The following is a 19,078-nucleotide window of genomic DNA, read 5'->3' on the forward strand; positions in this document are numbered from 1 at the left end:
TTTCTGTCTCTACTCTCTAGCCGAGCCTCACAGTAATCCCACTCTCCACAAGGCAGCTGGATTGTTATCTGCTGTCATGGCAGCACAACATGATAAAGGATGAGATCAGCTTCTCTCATAAGACAACAGAAAGTCTCATAAAGCCAGCAGTGTGAAGTGCAGTGGGTGTTATCGTGGAGGAAATGATGGCCAGAGAAGGGTTTCATCAGAGAGGGATTGTGTTGTCAAGAGCAGAGCATCCAGAGTCTTTACAGGAGTAAAAAAGTGCCAGCATTTGTCACTTTGAGAGAAGAATTGTAATTAATGCTTTGGAAGCTTAAATCATTGATTCAACAAGGTGCCACAGCTTTGATTAATGGGTTACTCAGCGGGACTACTGGGCACAGGCCTGGGTGTCACCTGAGCAGCTGTTTGTGATTAACATCTTGTTGAAAATGTTATTGAATGATTACAAAGAGACAAATCAACTACGATGAAACACAAATCAACTACGAAGACACAAAACAACTACAGTAAGTATGCCAAAAAAACTACAGAGTGGCACAAATCAACTACAATGAGGCGCAAAACAATTACAGAGGGACACAAAATGACCACAAAGAGACAAAAAATTACCACAAAGAGAAGAAAGTGTCTCTGACAGTCTTCTACGTGTCTATGGGCGTTGTCTCATAATCTGTCCGAGGCTGTAGCTCCTTTTTTAACTACAGTCGCACAAAATAACATTCTGTCAGCTTACTTTACAGGATCTCCTTCTTCATGTCACCCAATCATAAACAATCACGCTACAACAAACCTATACTGCGACGACTCCCTCAGTAGCTCCTGACCTTCTCCTCAGTCCCCTTGGCCACCCTTGACCACCAGCGAGGAGCAGCCATGACTCTTGCCACTTAGCTGGCTATGAATGATTGCTCACTAAACAGGAGGCCAAATGCCTTATTACCTCCCTGATGTATTTCAGGATTCATTTATTCACATAAATCATCGACTGACAATGTTTTAAGTCAGCGGGGACCTACTCACTCCGTCGGATGCCCTAAGTGAATATTTCATCAGGGCTGTGACTCTGCACTTCATAATGTATAGGTCTAAGTTAAAGTACTCTGAAATAGAGAAGGTCATAATACATTAATGCTTCAGACTTATTGGTTAATATCTCTCAGGACCTTCTTCCCCAGTGTCATGTGTAAATTTAATGGGATGTGATATGAAACCAGTATCATAATGTTTGAAAGACATTGCTACATGTGTGCAGGCCTTTTCTGCATATCATGCCCCATTACTGTGATTTTATACTGTACAAATCCTGGGGATGACCCCATATTTTTCTTTTTCTGTTACCAGTTTGCTCACTGCAACACCAGTATGGAGTTATATTCAAAGAAGAACAACCGAAAATATGTGCACTACAACCGGTCCTTTGACTTTGTTGAACATTTGCAAGCAATGGTGTTTTTCCGGGTTGGTGAACGAGGCTGTCAATGAATTGTGGCTGCAGTGTAGTTTTGTGCAAATCCCATCCCATATTAAGGCTAGGTGTAGAATTCAGTGAATGAAAAAGGAGGAAGTATACATTTGATTATAGCTCCTGAACAATTTTGGACGGAAACGGAACATTTTTCAACCCTGGGGTATTGCGGGCGCACGTGTTCACGATCTTATTTCAGGCTGTTAGCATGTTAACATTTCCTAAGTAGCACAAAATACAAAGTACAGCCGAGGCTGATAGGAATATCAAAAACCAATTTATTTGACAAAGTGAAGTTTTGACCTGAGGAAAAGTTAAGGGATCACAAACGTTATTACAATTTATCCTGAGGAGAAAATGAATGTCTGTACCAAATTTCCTGACCATCCATCCGGCAGTTGTCAATTCAGTCTGTTTCAGTAAATAATCAATTTACCATCATAGAAAACGACAAAAAGTACCAAAGTATTGAAACCAGAGAAACTTTTATTAACTCTTCTTTTTGACTCCCAAATCCTCCTCTTTGCCTGTGCACACACAAATTCAATGAAACATACTGCCAAAATAAATAAAAAGATATGCAGAGAGGTTGGCTGGGGTGGCCCAAAATCATATTTCATTGAATGAAGGGTTATATTTGGTTTGCCTCTGAGTCAGCAAAAGGCTCCCCACAGTAAGAAACATGGTTGGAATTTTTTTGAAAATATAAAAAAAATGCTTTTTCTTACAACTTACAGTATATTTATCATACCAATCGGTAGCAGAACAATACACACAGGGAAATGAGGGTAACAAGCACCTTTAAATTGTGATGCTCCGTCTTTACAGTGGTTCAGTTCCTAAACGCATGATTATTGTGGGATGTAGTAACAGCCGTTACTATCCAGGGAGCTAAATCCTGAGAGAACATAATGTCTCTTTTTCTGGAACAAAGTAATTTGGAAAATATGCGTTAGTTAATTGAGGGTTTATTTAAAGGACACCAAATGTTACAGAAGGTCGGATGAGCTTTTGCTTCTGTAGTTTCTGTGTTTCACTACTAAAGCAGGCTTTTCATTTATGTTGCTCTTCTGCTCTAGAGGTCACAGGGAATTGAACGAAAGGTCAGTTGTGTAGTCAGTGTAGTGGGACAGCGGATGGATGAAAAGGCCACGCAGGATTTGACCTTTACTGGTGAGCATCACCGGTTAGGGCGGGGAAAATGCAGAATGGACTCATTCAGCATTATTTCAGGTCTGTGCTGTTTGAAGGAAAGAGAGACGAGAAAAGGAAAAAGCGTTAGGTAAAACATTAACATTAAACATTAACACTTAAAGTTTCTCTGCAGCTGCATCATATCACTTAGTACAGTACAGGGAAGTTGCAGCAAGTGATTTGCTGCACTTGGAAGTGTTTACAGCTAAAGTTCTCTCTAAGCATGCCTCCCTACAGTGTGTCTGGATAGGCAGTAGTTTGAAAACGCTTTTACACAATGAGTGATGGTTGAGGGATTAATCTTCCCCTAATGGCGTGACATGTGTAATATAACCTTGTTGTTGTTTATGAGATTTCCTTAAGGATCTTGTGGGGTAATTTGTAATGCACCTTAACCAGTTATATTTAATCGCCACTGTTGTTGATAGCTTATGGGCCTCTGTTTGAAAGAGTGAAACGATAAAGTAAGACTTAATGATGGCAAATTTATGTGATCACCATGCCATCAATCAAACCGTGTATGTATTTCTGCTGCAATGATCTGTTCATATACTTGTCAACCATAATTCAGGATGTTTGTTAGTTCTAAATTCATTATTTCTAAATTAAAAAAGCAAATTAGTCTCATTTTTTCCTATTAGAAATTCTCTTATATCTTTTAAAGTGGTTGGATGGAGAAAAGTGGGTCCTAAGCTGCAAGACATGCCATGATCAACTATTTAAAGGGACAGTTCACCCTAAAATCAAAAATACATATTTTCCCTCTTACCTGTAATGCTATATAGCAGTCTAGATTGTTTTAGTGTGAGTTGCCCAGTGTTGGAGTTATCAGCTGTAGAGATGTCTGCCTTTTCTCCAATATAATGGAAGCAGATGGCACTCACACTCTGCTTGTGGTGCCCAAAGCACCAAAAAATACATTTGAAAGTCAACAGCAATGTCTCTTTCCAGAAATCATAAACCAGTTACTGAAGATAATCTACAGGCCTTCTTGTGAGCAGTTTCACGTAGCAACTTTATTCTTTCTACCGAGCTACACCCTCAAATCGTAGAGTTTGATTGTAATGACAGCTTAAAGGGTTTTCTTCCCAAGAACATCTTGATGGGTTTACAGGCAGAGCCTTGATTAAATAATGATCACATTCCATGAAGGTTTGGGTTGTGGAGATGGAGTGAGGCATCAGTGGAGGCTTGTCTTCTTCACCTTTCAGGCACAAAAAGCATATTGGCCAATGTTGCCATAGCTACATTGAGGCATGTGTGTGGCATTATTTCTGGTGCAAACTTTGAGACTTTAGTAGTATTTCTTTTCTCTGAATAGCTGTGAAACATTTCTCTATTTTGCAGAACTAGCTGGGTAATCAAATCATTGGACAGGTTAAGAAAAGACAACAAAAAAATAATTACATCAGCTGTTGAGGGATCAGGCAACCAGTGGACAGAAATCCAATTGTTCCTGCTCTTAAAAACAAGGTTTTCCTTCTTTTTGCCTGTATAAATGGAGACAGCTGATAGCAGAGATCTTTAATTTCATCTGGATTTTGAAGTCACATCACATATCTGTTGCTCAGCATGGGGTCACTGCAAATTTGGGTGCTTTTAAGAATATCTCCTTTAAATATCTCTTCTGGAAAACAAAAGTACTCGGCATTGAGCAATATGTTGTTTATGTTGGATTTCCCACAAATATAAGCTCAATAAACAACTGAAAAATCCCTCAAAGCACATCTACTCCCTCACTGAGAATTCCTGTCTATGAATAGCAGCTGCCTCTGACCTCCCGCTCCACCCACCACCACCGCTGGTCTGCCTAGAACTAGCCATAGCACAAGCCATGTAATTTAAAAGAAGTCAAGCTGATTTTTATTTGTGCTCAGAAATAACAAGATTGCAGATTATAAGAATTCTGCTGCTGCCATATAAAACTTTTACTGAGCTGAGAACTTGCTTACACTTTGATAGACATAGAAACATCTTAGTATCTAAAAAAGTGAGCTGAGCAGATTCTAACAATTTGTGATTTTTGTCTGCATGATTACAACTGAAGGCATTATTAGACTGAAATGAAGGACTCTAACCCTAACTGTGTTTGTTGGGGTTCACCATACACAACTCGTTTTAAATTGTAGCTGACCAGTGACCAGCTGACAGTGAAGCTGTGTGTGACACTGGAACAGAACAGTTAGAGATAAAGAAGATGATTATATTCATGATGTTGTTTATTTCTTAAAGGGAAAAATCACAGAACTTAACATCTTAATCCACACCTGTCCTCCTGCTGTCTCATTATTACAAAGATACCTTTATTTTTCTTACACTTTTTTTTATTGTTGTTATTCAGTTTGAAAATCTACTTTTTGTTTCTGTTGTCGACTTCTTTCATTGGTAAAATTATTTCATTTAGTTTCAGATCTTTTGGTTCATTTAGCAGTTTTCTTTTTTGCCGTTATCTGATTCAATCTGCTAGCTAACAATAGCTGCTAGCGGTGAGCTAACAATATTAAAGTCACCTAGGAAATATGTTCTATGGAAAATTATTTCTTATGAGGGTTTGCTTAATTGTGTTGCCTGAGGATAAATAGTTTGCAGGATTCAAATTTAACTTCCAAATAAAATCCATCTTTTCTGTCTCACCATGGTACTCCTTAGATAGTGAAAGAAAATCTCTCAGCTCTGGGTCATCAACCACTTGACACAGGCTGTCTCCAACTTCTCTGAAAAAAATCTGTTTTTGGACCATGATTATGCTGCCACTTTTTGATATGTCACAAATCATGCACATCTCCCACTGAGATTTCATGACAGTACGGAGAGACCTTTAGCCCGTCAGCAGCTGGAAAAACTTCAATCTGTATACACTCAAAAAAACAAAAGAAGTAGCACTAGCAAAAACACATTTTTGAGTGGAGGGGTCTTTGAAGCATTCCTCATGATGTTCTGGGTTTTTGGCTCGTAAACCAAGAGTGTGATTGGTGCTGCCACTGTGATAGATACACTGACGATCATTGAGTTTGAAGGCAATTTCCTTGTGTCTTGATTAAATCAAGAGACGGACGTACTTTGTGGCTTATTTGAGGATGCTATGTATTCAGCCTATAGGACCTGTGTGTATAATTGCCGCCCTTTCTCGCCTTAAACCTTCCTTACTCTGTATGCTCTGTACAATCGGTTAGTAGAATCCCTCGCCTCATTGCTCCAGGCTGAAGGGAGGGTGGGTTTCTGTGAATGATGGAGCCGAAACTCTCATTGAAACTCTTGCGTTAGTCCAATGTTTTGATGTTGTTGATGAAAAGGCTGTCAGGCAGCCACGCGTAGACACAAATCTCTGCTGCTGTTCACCTCTTTACACCACAAGTATTGAGCATGCCTCGGGTACTCACCCTCACTTGGGACATTTAACTGAGTAACGACTGCAGCAGTGTGATCAGTTGGTTAGATGAGAGTGTACAGATTTAAACTGGGATATTTGCATCTGTTTTTCAAGCACATCCATCCATCCATCCATCCAACCAAAGTTATTTGCAATGCATAACATGGGAATGCAGTATACTTATGTCCAATGAGCAGTATTCCACCTGCTTCAAGTATCATTACAACGCTGAGGCTATGTTTGTGATACTGTATAATTTACTGTATGCGTACGGTGGTGATTCAAGAAACATTTATATTGCAGTTAGTTTAATGGTTAATGGTTCAGGGTTATATAAAATGTACAGGAATAAAATTTTCTAATTTGTATAGTAGGACTAGTTATGCCTACAGTGCTTTACAGAGGCATTATACACAGAAGGCTTATTAATAATTGTAATTATTTAGTTCCATATATATTGATCCACTTATAGAATAAAATCAGACCTTTTGGATTAAAAGTGCACAAAGAAATGCACAAATATTACCACAAAGTAAAATAAATCACAAAATGGTGATAATAACAGCTCAAAGTACAGGAGCTGAAACAAGAGCAGAATGTTATTATTTCAGCCTGTTGGTTCCTCAGGTCAGGCCTCCTGGATAATTGTGGCCTTAGCCACAAGGGAGCCTGCATTTGCATTTTTTAATCCAAAGGAGTATCTGAATTGCTACATGACTACAGACAGTGATAGTGATAGACAGGAAAGGAAAGGAAAGGACCACCAAAATTATACATGAGTACTCCACTGTATCTTCTGCAAGTTGGACTGTATGTGTTTCCATTCTTTGCATTGTTATTATTACATTATAATATATTTTTTAGCTATGCTATCGATGTGGCTCTAGAGGTCTGATAGTTGGTCGGCCCACCACGTTGGTCCAGACTGAAATATCATGCCATAAAGTTTGGTACAGACATTCATGGTGATGAATACTACTGACTTAGGTGATGCCCTGATTTTTCATGTAGCACCATCATCATGTCAAACTTTAAGTTATCAAATACTTTAATTTATGACCAAATTCCTGCAAAATCAGAATCAAATATATTGCCAAAGTAAGTTTTCACTTGCAAGGAATTTGCCTTGGTTTGTTTAGTGCATACAATAAAGCATAAGGAAATAAACAATCAAGCAAAGTACTGCCACAGTCAAGAACATATATAGGCCTATATAGATTAGAAATATCACATTGAAAAATATGTAAAAGACACTGTAACAAATATTTACAAATAAACTTAAAGAAAAGAAAGCTGTACTATTTTGTGCAGCGTGTGCAAAATTATTGATCCAAACCCCCTCAGCCACAGCTGTAATAGTGCTAATTTTAACAAATGTTAGCATGCTAACATCCTAAACTAGTCTTGTTACTATTAGTAACTTCTAATGTGTAACAAGAGTAAGAGTCTACAGCCATGCTTTTGGCAACTGCCAAAACAGACGTGTTGAACGTGGCGCCCTGTAAATTTGGATGGATTCTGATTGATTGTCAGAGTCTCTATTGTTTATTAAATCACTCTCAAAGTGATCTCAACGATATCGTTGCCAACTGTTATTGTTATAGTTGTGGTGTGGACTCCGCCCTCCACTTGAGTCAGAGCCATTTTTAAAACAATATATTTATAGTTATAGTTATCGTTCTAGGTATGGATGGCCCTTTAGGCTTAAAATAAGTCTTTATTATTGAGAACTATAACTACAACTAGTTCACGTATGAATGTGTAGAACTTGTGGTGGGTCACTGATGACGTCTTTTCGGGCACTTTGGGACTATTTCGGGTATTTTGAGAGATTGTTGTGTCTGTGATGATTCACGGCCATGTTTTCTCTGTGACTTTGCGTTTCAGTGTTGTTGTGGGTGCTGCTGATGTTTGAGCCAGCTGGGTCGGGTTGTTGTTGCTGGAGATGGGGAGGTCAGACACGTAGTTAGCTGCAGGGGTAAAAGAACAGCTGGGAGAACTGGGATACTGCCTGCAGCTGAAGAAAGGCCAGGCACCCCTCTGCCTACCGAGTGCACTTAGTATGTATATGAGTGCACATGTGATCGTGCCACACTTAATGCATGAATATTTGTCTTCATTTGTACATGTTTAAGCACAGTTAACCTAATCTGCATGTAACCTCTGTTCTGTTCCTTGTGAATCACCAGTAACGTCGGGCTGACTTTGGTAAATGAGATGACAGCCGCTGGTTAGAGTAAACCTCCTCCGCTACACATCAGGTCTCCATTAGAAGCACTCTCTTTCCTGATTTAGCTGACATATCAACAGCAACAGAGGAGAGTTGCAGGGAAATGGGGTTAAGTAAAGTTTAGAAAAAAAACATTTTAAGCACAGAAATAAAAAAGAGAGGCGTTCTACGGTAGTGAAACAATTTACTTGCTGTAACTGAGGGAGAGGGAGATTGTAATTGATTGAGATTGCTCTTGCACTGGCCTCTTTGTAATTGTACGAGTACACACACTCACTTCTCTCAATTGGGCCAAGGATTGGGCTAACAATATGGGAAGAATTGTGTGGAATGAAAGTCATCTATTTGTGCTCATCGATTAAACATTGTTCCCCGGGGATCTTTCAATCTCTAGATTTAATTAACAAGTTTCACAGGACTAACAGGCAGCAGTTGTGAGAATGGGAGTGAATTATGTGGTGAATAAAAAGCATAACATGAAATAAAGTGTGAGAGACAAAAGCAAATTGATATGAGAAATTGACGGGGCCATCAGCCAGAGAAAAAAAGCAAGCTGTATTAAAGAAGTGATAGATTAAAGTGTGAAAAAGAATGAGCACAAACGATTAAAGGAGTTTCAAATGCATTAGCACACACATCAGTCATACACAATAAGGAATAAAGAAAAATGATTGAGAAATATGCTTATTTGCTTTCTTGCCTAGAGTTTATGGATCAAACAAGTTATAACATATAACAAAGATTACCTTTGTGAGTTGTTTCTCTTTCCAGGTTCTGTCTAACCTACCATAACCTCTACCACAATTTGTCGTTTTTATTTTAGAGATTATCTTTTGGATCTTTATTTTTAATATACAGTGATAGTGATAGACAGGAAAGGAGGGAGAGAGAGAGGGGTGACAAGGGCTGCTGGCTGCTGCCAAGGACTCTACATGGGGCGCCCACTCTACCAGGTGAGCCAGAGGACTTTGTTTTTGTAGGGATTAAACAAATTAGATATTTATTAGTAAACTAACAATGAAGCAACAGTGAACAGCCAGTTAGCTTAGCTTTACATAAAGACGGAAAACGGAGGGAATCAGCTAGCCTGCTTAAAGTTAACACAATCCTGATGAGGTAAGAAAATAAGGTAACAACATTTTTTTAACCTTTGTTAGCTCATTAATGAACAACGAAAATGTCAGGCTGTGGTAATAATAATAATAATAGCCTAATAATAATAATATAATAATAATAATAATAATAATAATAATAATAATAGCCTAATAATAGCCTAATAATAATAATAATAGCCTGATAATAATAATAATAATAATAATAATAATAATAATAATAATAATAATAATAATAATAATAATAAATTGAATTTGTCGCTTGGTAGAGGTGCTGGTAGGCCCTGGTTTCCAGTCTTCATGCTAAGCTAAGCTAACTGGCGGCTGACTATAGATTCTTATTTAGCATACAGATATAAGAGTGGTATCGATCCTCTCATCTAAATCTTGGCAAGAAAGCAAATAATCAAATTATTCCTTTAACTCGAATATTGATTCCAACCACACATAGACTGCAGGAGAAGTGTGCAGCTTCAGACCAGTCAATATTTCCCTGCAAGAGCAACCACCTGTACATCATCAATGAACAATCAATACATGAGAACCCGACACACATAAACAAAGCACGTGTGATGGCAAAGCACAGTGAGCCTGAAATGGAACAATTAGGAAACGCTGAACCAAGAGAAGGCAAGATTAGGAAGAAAATAAGATTTGTGTGTGGTACCAGTTTAGTATGACTCTCAGACTCTGCAGCTTGACGCTGGCATTACATATGCAGAGTATCTAACCTTGCAGAGAGAGGAAATACGGAGCAGGGGAAAATTGAAACTGCAAAGAGAGGAGGGTATAGCAGGGAGGTCTACCAGGAAACAATTCAATTCAATTATATTTATAGCATCAAATCATAACAAGAGTTATCTCGAGATACTTTACAGATAGAGTAGGTCTAGACCACACTCTATAATTTACAAAGCCCCAACAATTCCAGTAATTTCCCCCAAGAGCAAGCATTAGCAGTGGCTGTTGCGACAGTGGCGAGGAAAAACTCCCTTTTAGGAAGAAACCTCGGCAGACCCAGACTCTTGGTAGGCGGTTTCTGGCGGTGCCGGTTGGGGGTGTGATGAACAGTGGCGTAATAGTCACAATAAAGATAATGGAACAGTGACTACAATGATAGTCGTAGTAGTTCATGTCATAGCGTGGCACAGCATAGCGTGGATGGATGCAGTGGACGTGGCACGACGCAGAGAGCAGAGAGATAGGGTGTGTGTCTATGTTCTGATTAAGGTAACCAGTTTCATCCAGGTGCTTGTCAGGGTGTGATAAAAAAATAGAAGTAAACACAGACTCATGAGGTGTAGTAAGCTTTCAAAATTAGCAGGAAAGAGGAATGATTTTTCGTTGACCTGGCTCTGGTGAAGTATTTTCTGTCGAAGCATCAGCAGCCTACGTAAAATGGACGACGAGCATGAGAACAGTGTGCAAGTGTGTAATTAGTAGTCATTATAGCAGTTTAGGTCTAAATGTGATGTAATTAATACAATATCTAATGCTGCATGTGTATTTTGACCCCTATAAAAAGAGAATATAATGACCAAACCTTTACGTGACCACCTTCCTCTGTCTCTTTTGCTCTGCCTCACATGCAAGCACTCCCTCAAGTGAATGCACATTTTTCTCATAAACCACTCACACAGCAAGTCGCTCTCAGTCATCCCTGCCGAGATGGTAGGGAGGTGTTGCTTTAATTGCTCAACAGATTAACAGATTAAGGGGAGCCCAGGTGCTGACAGTCCAGAGTGAGAAAGGTATAACCATGCATTGAATGCATTATTTATGTATGCAACTCCTGATACCTTATTGAATGTGTGCCTCTATTTAAGGAGCACATATCATCTGCAACTATTTTAAGTGCAATTTGCAAAATATGCAGTACAATTTGAAAAAATAACCATTTCATTGGCACAATTTCTTCCAGAATGAAATTTCTCAGGGGAAATACCGGATCTTGTGTATTGAGGGAGATGAACCTGTAATTTATTTAGGGCTGCAGCGTTTGCCCTTTAATCTTTGACACAGGAGAGGATCCAAAGGCCCTGACACACCAAGGAGACCGTCGGCCGTCTGTCCAAGTTGGGCCGACGGTGAGTGACTGTTGCCGTTGTTTGTGTAGTGTGTCCCGCACCGTCGCCACACGTCAGCCTTCGTCTGCCTTCGTCTGCCTTTTTTTTCGGCCGAACAGTGTTCATCTTGAAAACGAGAGTGAGGAAACAAAACAAATGACAGTGAGAGGCACACCCAAGGCATTTTTCGTCTCATCTGACCAATCTAATAGACATCAGAGCTGTGAAAACTGGTAAAAAGAAATTACGTTTGAATGTTCCTTCTAAAAACACATAGGTTTGAATGATTGGAATAACTATTTTTGCACATTATGTCCATAAGATGGCAAATGTACAACAAGATATACATAGCTACTTGTTTTGGTATATTTATTCCAACAATAAGATGTCTTTTAAAAGATCTCTACATACCTATATACCATTGCAAAATAAACTAACGTTAATAAACTAATATCCTATACCGGAATATTTCATAAAGACTGCAATAGACCTCTCTCTCTCTATGAATTAGCCCCCTAGCAAGCTAGCTTACTAGCTAGCCTCTAAATTAGTCAAATGTAACAACTTAATGTTTCATTCACATGCTCTTGTCACATCTATAACAGTCTATGGTCACATCGTCGGAAAGCACATTGCTATCGCCAGATGAGTGACAATTTAGTTTGGATAATTTTCTGTAACCAGTGTATTATGAGGGCATGTTGGGTGCATTAGCATGCAAACGTTAGTTAACAAGCCAGCCGTACATCCAGTCTGCTCCCAGTATAGGGAGAGTTCTTTGCCAAGAGAACGGGTAACAGCCTGGGAGAGGCACAGTCGGGTTAGCCGTCTCCCGGTGTCCGCTGTCTTCCTGGTGGGGAGGGAAGCACGTATGTGGTACTGGTACTTGACAACCAGCTGAAGTCTCTGTGGTGTGTTCCAGTGCTAATTTTTTACCAAGACAAAGGCGACGTGGGGCAACATGCGGCGTGTGAGCATATGAATGGGTTTGTGAGTGCATACTGTGTTTGATTGATTCTCAGGGTCTTCTTACCAGATGATCCTTTGGTGCAGGGTTGTATATGCTGTTCACACAGCATATCATTTACAATGAAGTGAGTCTTCGTGCTGCATCTTGACTTTTTTTTTTTTAGCATACAAATGACTTTTTTTTAGCATACGAATGACTATATATATATATATATATATATATATATATATATATATATGTATATATGTACTGTATATATGTATATATCTGTTCTTCTTACATATCCACATCTTTGATAGAGAAAGAACAGCCTCAATCTATGCATTGATTTTTAATTCACTTTGAAGTCTTTTGAAACGCCCCCTTTTCCCCTCTTACAAACTGCATTGCTAACCATCTAAAACAAATTTTATCTAATTATGTTAAATAGTTAGGCCTACCTCAAATCCTCAGTGCTTATGAATGTTAGTCACGAAACTCACAACATTCTCCTCTTAAGGCTTCCATTCTCCATGTCTCCTCTTGTTAACTCCTTATCAAAGGAGTGAGATAAATGAGGTACTAATTAAAATGGATAAAATAGTAAATAAAAATCATGAGATTTTAAATAAAAATGTTGATTTTGTATCTCATAATTTTGACTTCCATCAAGTGTAAGATTTAGAAGAACTAAGTGATGGGTATCCCTACTGTATTGGGAGTCAATATAACAGTAAAACTGACAAATCAATCAGTCATATTAGCACAAGCTAGCGTTTGCAGGCTACATTCCAAAAGCTCACGGGTTAGCATTAGCTATCAGTATTAGCAGTGGTGTGATTACAGTTTTAAGTCTCCCACCTTGGGGGGATTCAGTACAGCAACACACATTTGATTTAAAATCTCAATTTTGACTCACTACCTCAGAATGTTGACTTTGTATGTCATGTATCTTGGCAACAATCTATTTTTTCCTTTTCCTGGCAGAAAATCTTATTGTTAGTAGTAGAGGGCTGTAGCTACCATGCAAGTGAATTTGTGGGTTTTAGCAACCTTCAGGGACATTACAATGTATCATTTTTTTTAAACTAACACACACTGGGTTGTGGGTGTTTTATAAACTGATTCCAGTTTTTAGACTAAATACATGAACACATAGCCTACATGAATTTACATACTTTTAAGCCTTTATACCTTTAGATGTATAAAGAATGTAATGGAACAGTTAACCTAATAGATAAAATGGGAAATATTAAAATAATAATAAAAACAAAAGCGTCAATGAAAGCGCTTTCTTTTGGTATGGTCAGACTTTTCAGAGGGATGCGCTTCAATGGAGGGAATTGGGCTCTTGACCTCAGTATTTCTGCATTCCTGGTTACGGCCTGGTATTAATATGTTGATTTGACAATAACAATGTTTCTTATTTGTTTTCTGGTTTATACTGTGGATATTGCACAGCTTATAGCATCCTGCAACATGATGAATGAATTTTAAATAATTGTATTCACAAACCCAATGATGAAATTTGACTAAAAGCATTAAAAAATATTTGTTGATGCTTTTTGTATCATTTTGAGTTATAATGACGTTGGTAAAAATATCCCTCAACACTGGCAGGGTAAAGTATTGGAGTGGAAAAGTATCCCAATGTTTTCATGTGTGAATCTATGGGATATGCTACATCACCTGCTTGGATCTTCTGTAATGGTTGACATGTTTCAAGGGCTTTAACTTCCACCGTGGCCACATTATGCATTCATTAGAATCTATTGCTATTAATCTGTCACCAGGGCACACGCACACGCACACGTGCATGCACACACACACACACACACACACACACACACACACACACACACACACACACAGACTTGTTATTTACTTGGGAAAACATTTTATTGACTTACATTCATTCCCTGGAGACTTATCCTTACCTCAACCATAATCACAACATGACTAACCATTACCTTAACCTAATATTAACCTAAAACCAAGTCTTAACCCTAAAGTGTTATGGTAAAAGGAAGAGTTCAACATTTTGGGAAATACAAGGTTTTCCTATTCCTCCACGCTGCAAACATTGCGTTAAAGGTGCAGTAGGTAAGCCTTATAAAACTAACTTTCTGTCATATTTGGGGGTGTCTAACTGCGTGTGAATCACTGCTCAGGCACATGCATTTCATAGTGTCCTCCCCTCCCCCTTCCACGCGCATGAGCTGCAGATAGGTTTCCTCACCTTCCCCACTCTTCACACGCGCTGTATCGTGCACAGCTCTCCCTTGTGGGGGGAGGGGCTTAGGAGACCGTTTGGGCTTTAGCAGAAAGGGGGGAAGGACTGAGAAGTTGTCGATGTTCAAATATTTTGGCTAAGTCCTGGATCTTCACAATCCTACCTACAGCACCTTTAATGCAGCCTAATGATCACATTATATCCAGTTTGTTTAATCTGTATAAAAACCAAAGTCTCTGCTGGTTGCTTGGCAACCTCACATTTTTTCCCCCTAAAGGTTATTCATGTTTTTTTGTACGGATTAAGCAAAAAAACAAAACACAATGTGTTAATGAGTGAGCTTTTGGGGTGTTGGTATGTGGATTTTGTTTTTATTAGACAGCGCCAGGCTGTTTCCACCTGTGTTCCACCTGTTTCCAGCCTTACAGTAATGTGCAGGAAAAGTTTGACAGACCTATTTCAGTGTGTTCAGTTTTGTTTTTTTAAGCTATGCTGACAGACTGCTGGCTTTGAACTTTATGTTACATCTTAAAATTGCTAGAACTCATTTCCCACCACCATTTCAGGATTGGTTCCATTCTCACACTTGCCCCTTACCATAACCTCAAAATGGCAACAAATTAACAGTAAAGGCAGCATGTGTATAAACGTCAGGGAGTGTCAGAGAGGGGGAGGATGATTATTGGGCTGTTTGGACAACCTGGTGGGAGGAAAAAAGTGGGAGGCTTTGGTGGAAGAAGAGAGGGACAGACAGAATGTCATTACCACCCCTGTCTGTAATCAGCATCTTTATCCATCATCATTAGCCGCTGGTAAAGACTACAAGTGTCCATAACATCTGTTCGTCCACACACAGAAATGCACAAAGCCTCTCATATTCATGAAGTAAAAGGAAAGAAGCAGAACAAGAGACTTGCATTTGTGCCTGAACTAGAGAGACAATTTTAGTCATTGAGCTATTTTTGCCCTGTGTGTTTTGTCTCCTCAGTCACATACTGTACATGCAAAGCAGGTCTGAGTGATTCAACAATAAGCAGCCATCACTCATGCAAGCATCCTCTTCCTTCTGAGACCTGCTGATAAACATCCAAACTCTACCTAACATTAATCTTTTCCTTCCTCAGACGTGTCATCCCCACCTACTGTAACAGGGTGAGCAGTGCAGCTAAACCCTCCCTCTGCCTTTCACTCAGGGATAGGATCCTACATTTTTTTAACCTCCCTCAATTAGACCTCAGACGTCAGATTCATGCATGTCATGCAGCAAATAATAAAGCCTATGCCTCCTACGACTGAAGAAGAGGGTGAAAAACTTTAAAGAAGCAGCTAAAAGAACTGCAACTTTGCAGAGCTGAATCAAAAAACTTTTTCGAATATTTTCCACTAAGATATTTTTTGGACTTTTTTCGACATAATATGCTATGACTTTTTTCAACATACTAAGACTTTTTTCGACATTTTTCGACAAACTATACTATGACTTTTCTCTACATTTTTCGACATACTATGACTTTTTTCCGACATACAATACTATGCCTTTTTTTCAAATATTTTCCACTATGACTTTTTTTTTTTTACATTTTTTGACATACTATACTATGACTTTTATTAGACTTTTTTTCGACAAACTATACTATGACTTTTGTTCCAACTTTTTTTGACATACTACACTATGACTTTTTTTTCAACATACAAAACTATGAAAAAGAAAAGTCACATTTATTGTCATAGCACTATAGCTTGGTCAGTATGGACTTGGCTTGGGAACTAGAGGGTCACCAGTTCAAGACCATGGATGGACAAAGTTGAATAAATGTCATAGTATCAAAAAAGTTATAGAATGTCTTGTGAGCATTTCTTCTGTAATTTGTAAAATAAAATATTCCAAAAGGAAATTGTTGCTGTGTTGCATTCCTTCTTTGTGAGTATAAAATAAAAAAGTCATAGTATAGTATGTTGAAAAAAAATCAAAGTATATTATGTCAAAAAGTTGAAACAAAGTCACGTACAGTATGTAAAAAAAAGTTGAAAAAAAAAAACTATGTATAAATACTATGACTTTTTTCCCGACATTTTTCAAGTCATAAAAAGTCATAGTAGAGTTTGTAGGAAAAAAAGTCATAGTAGAGTCATAAAAGGTTATAGCACAGCTTGTTTGGTGTCCAAGGCTGCCATGAAAGGTGCCGCCAGCTCATCAGATAAACTTTCACACACCGATGGAACAGCATCAGGAGCAACTTGGGTTCAGTTCAGTCTCTTTTACATTGGACTGCAGGGCTAGGGATTGAACCACTGTCCATCTAATTTGTCGATAACAGCTCTACCATCTCAGCCACAGCCTTATGCCATAGTATACCAAAGTCATAGTCTATTATGTTGAAAAAGTCATAAAAAAGTCATAGTATAATAAGTCGAAAAAAAGTATAAAACTAATTATAGTATGTCATTAAATGTCATAAAAAGTCAAATTATAGTAAGCTGAAAAAGTCTACTATGACTTTTTGTATGTTGAAAAAGTCATAAAAAGTCGTAGTATGTGTTGGAATAAAGCCATAAAAAAATCATAGTTTAGTAAAGTAATTTACCAAAATGTCAAAAAAGTCTTGTCGAAAAAGTCATAGTATAGTATGACGATAAAAGTCATACTATTGTATGTTGTAAAAAGTCATAAAAAGCCATAGTATAGTATTTCCAGAAAAGTGATAAAAAAGTCATAGTAGAGTATGTCTATAAAAAAGTAAATGTCAAAGTATAGTATTTAAAAAAAGTCAGTATAATATGTCGAAAAAAGTCATAAAAATCGTCATAGTTTAGTATGTCAAAAAAAAAAAAATAGTATAGTTTGACAAATAAAGTCATAGTATAGTATGTCTGGTGTCAGAGGATGCCATACAAGGTGCCACCAGCTCATCACATAAACTTTCACATACTGATGGCAAAGCATCTGGAGCAATTTGGATTCAGTGTCTTACATTGGTCAGGGATCAAACCAACAACCTTCAAATTGGTAGACAACCACTCTACCACCTGAGCCACAGCCGTCACAGCATAGCATGTCGATAAAAGTCATAAAAACGTCATAGTATACTATGTTGAAAAAAGTGGGAAAAAGTAATTGTCTAGTATGTCGAAAAAAGTGATAAAAAAGTCACGTCGAAAAAATTCATAAAAAAGTCATTGTATAATATATAAAAAAAAAGTTGTGGTATGTCATAAAAAGTCATAAAAAAGTCAAAGGATAGTATGTCAAAAAAATGGTTGAGAGAGAGTGACTGAAGAGAGCGTCGTCAAAACAAGGAAGTGAATCAGAGAAATAAAACGTTTTTTGCTGTTTCATCACTAGAAATGCAGCTTCAGCAATCTCACTATTACTAACTTTATCCACATTCATATTTAGACACAACAAATTATATTCAGCTACAAAAATAGCATTAAAGTTGGAGTTAGGACAAGTACAAGAGTACAAGAGTCGTTGTGCTGTGGAGATGATACAGCGTCTTATCTCGTCGCATTAGTGTAAACTGGCAGGTTTCAGAACGTTTCAGAACGTTGCAGAACGGCGAACAAAAAGTCATTAAAAAGTCATAGTAGGCCTATATTCTTTTTAAGATTTTTCAACTTCTTAAAGGTGCAATATGTAATATTGTGTGTAATACTGGCAGCTAGCGGTTAAAATAGTTACTGCACTACCAATTCAAAATACTGGAGAGTCGTTTCCCCCGCCCCCTCCTGCCCAGACTCGAAGTTCACGGGGGTTGCCAGGCTGAGACCGCAGCATTCACAACAATGTTGCTAGACGCTTTTCTCACATAGCCAGACGTTACTCCACAGCACAGCAGAGTAGCTAACGTTAGATGCTAGTCTCACATAGCCAGACATTACTCCACAGCACAGCGGAGTAGCTAACGTTAGATGCTAGTCTCACATAGCCAGACATTACTCCACAGCACAGCGGAGTAGCTAACGTTAGATGCTGGCTATATTGACAGTCATAAAAGCCCGTGCCAACTGACAGACACACTTTTTCGGCTTAAAATTATAGTATGAACCGCTAAAAACACAACAACCTTGCCGACGGAACACACTTCATTGGCTTAGAATTACGGCAACAATCGCTAAACACACTGCAAACTCACAGTCCTCTCTTTCTGATTTACAGCCCCCCTCTCGTTGTTTAAAATAACTCACCGTTGTCGGCTCCAACCGCTGAAGAGGCTACACGCTGTAAACAGCCACGACAACATTTAGCAGGGTTAGCATGGCGATGTCTCAATTGTTTTTGCGAGTAACCAACTTGGTTACTCTAGCTATATAATTCAATGTGAGTACACAAATGTTGAAATGACAAAAAATGCCCGTCCCTAGTTGCTGTGATAAATTAGCCTGAAGCTAATGCTTACCTGTTCAGGAGAAAATAAGCCAACTCTGCGTCCTTTTGGGATCTAAGCTGTCT

The sequence above is a fragment of the Perca flavescens genome, chromosome 22, assembly GCF_004354835.1.
Source record: "Perca flavescens isolate YP-PL-M2 chromosome 22, PFLA_1.0, whole genome shotgun sequence".
In the NCBI taxonomy this organism is placed as follows: domain Eukaryota; kingdom Metazoa; phylum Chordata; class Actinopteri; order Perciformes; family Percidae; genus Perca; species Perca flavescens.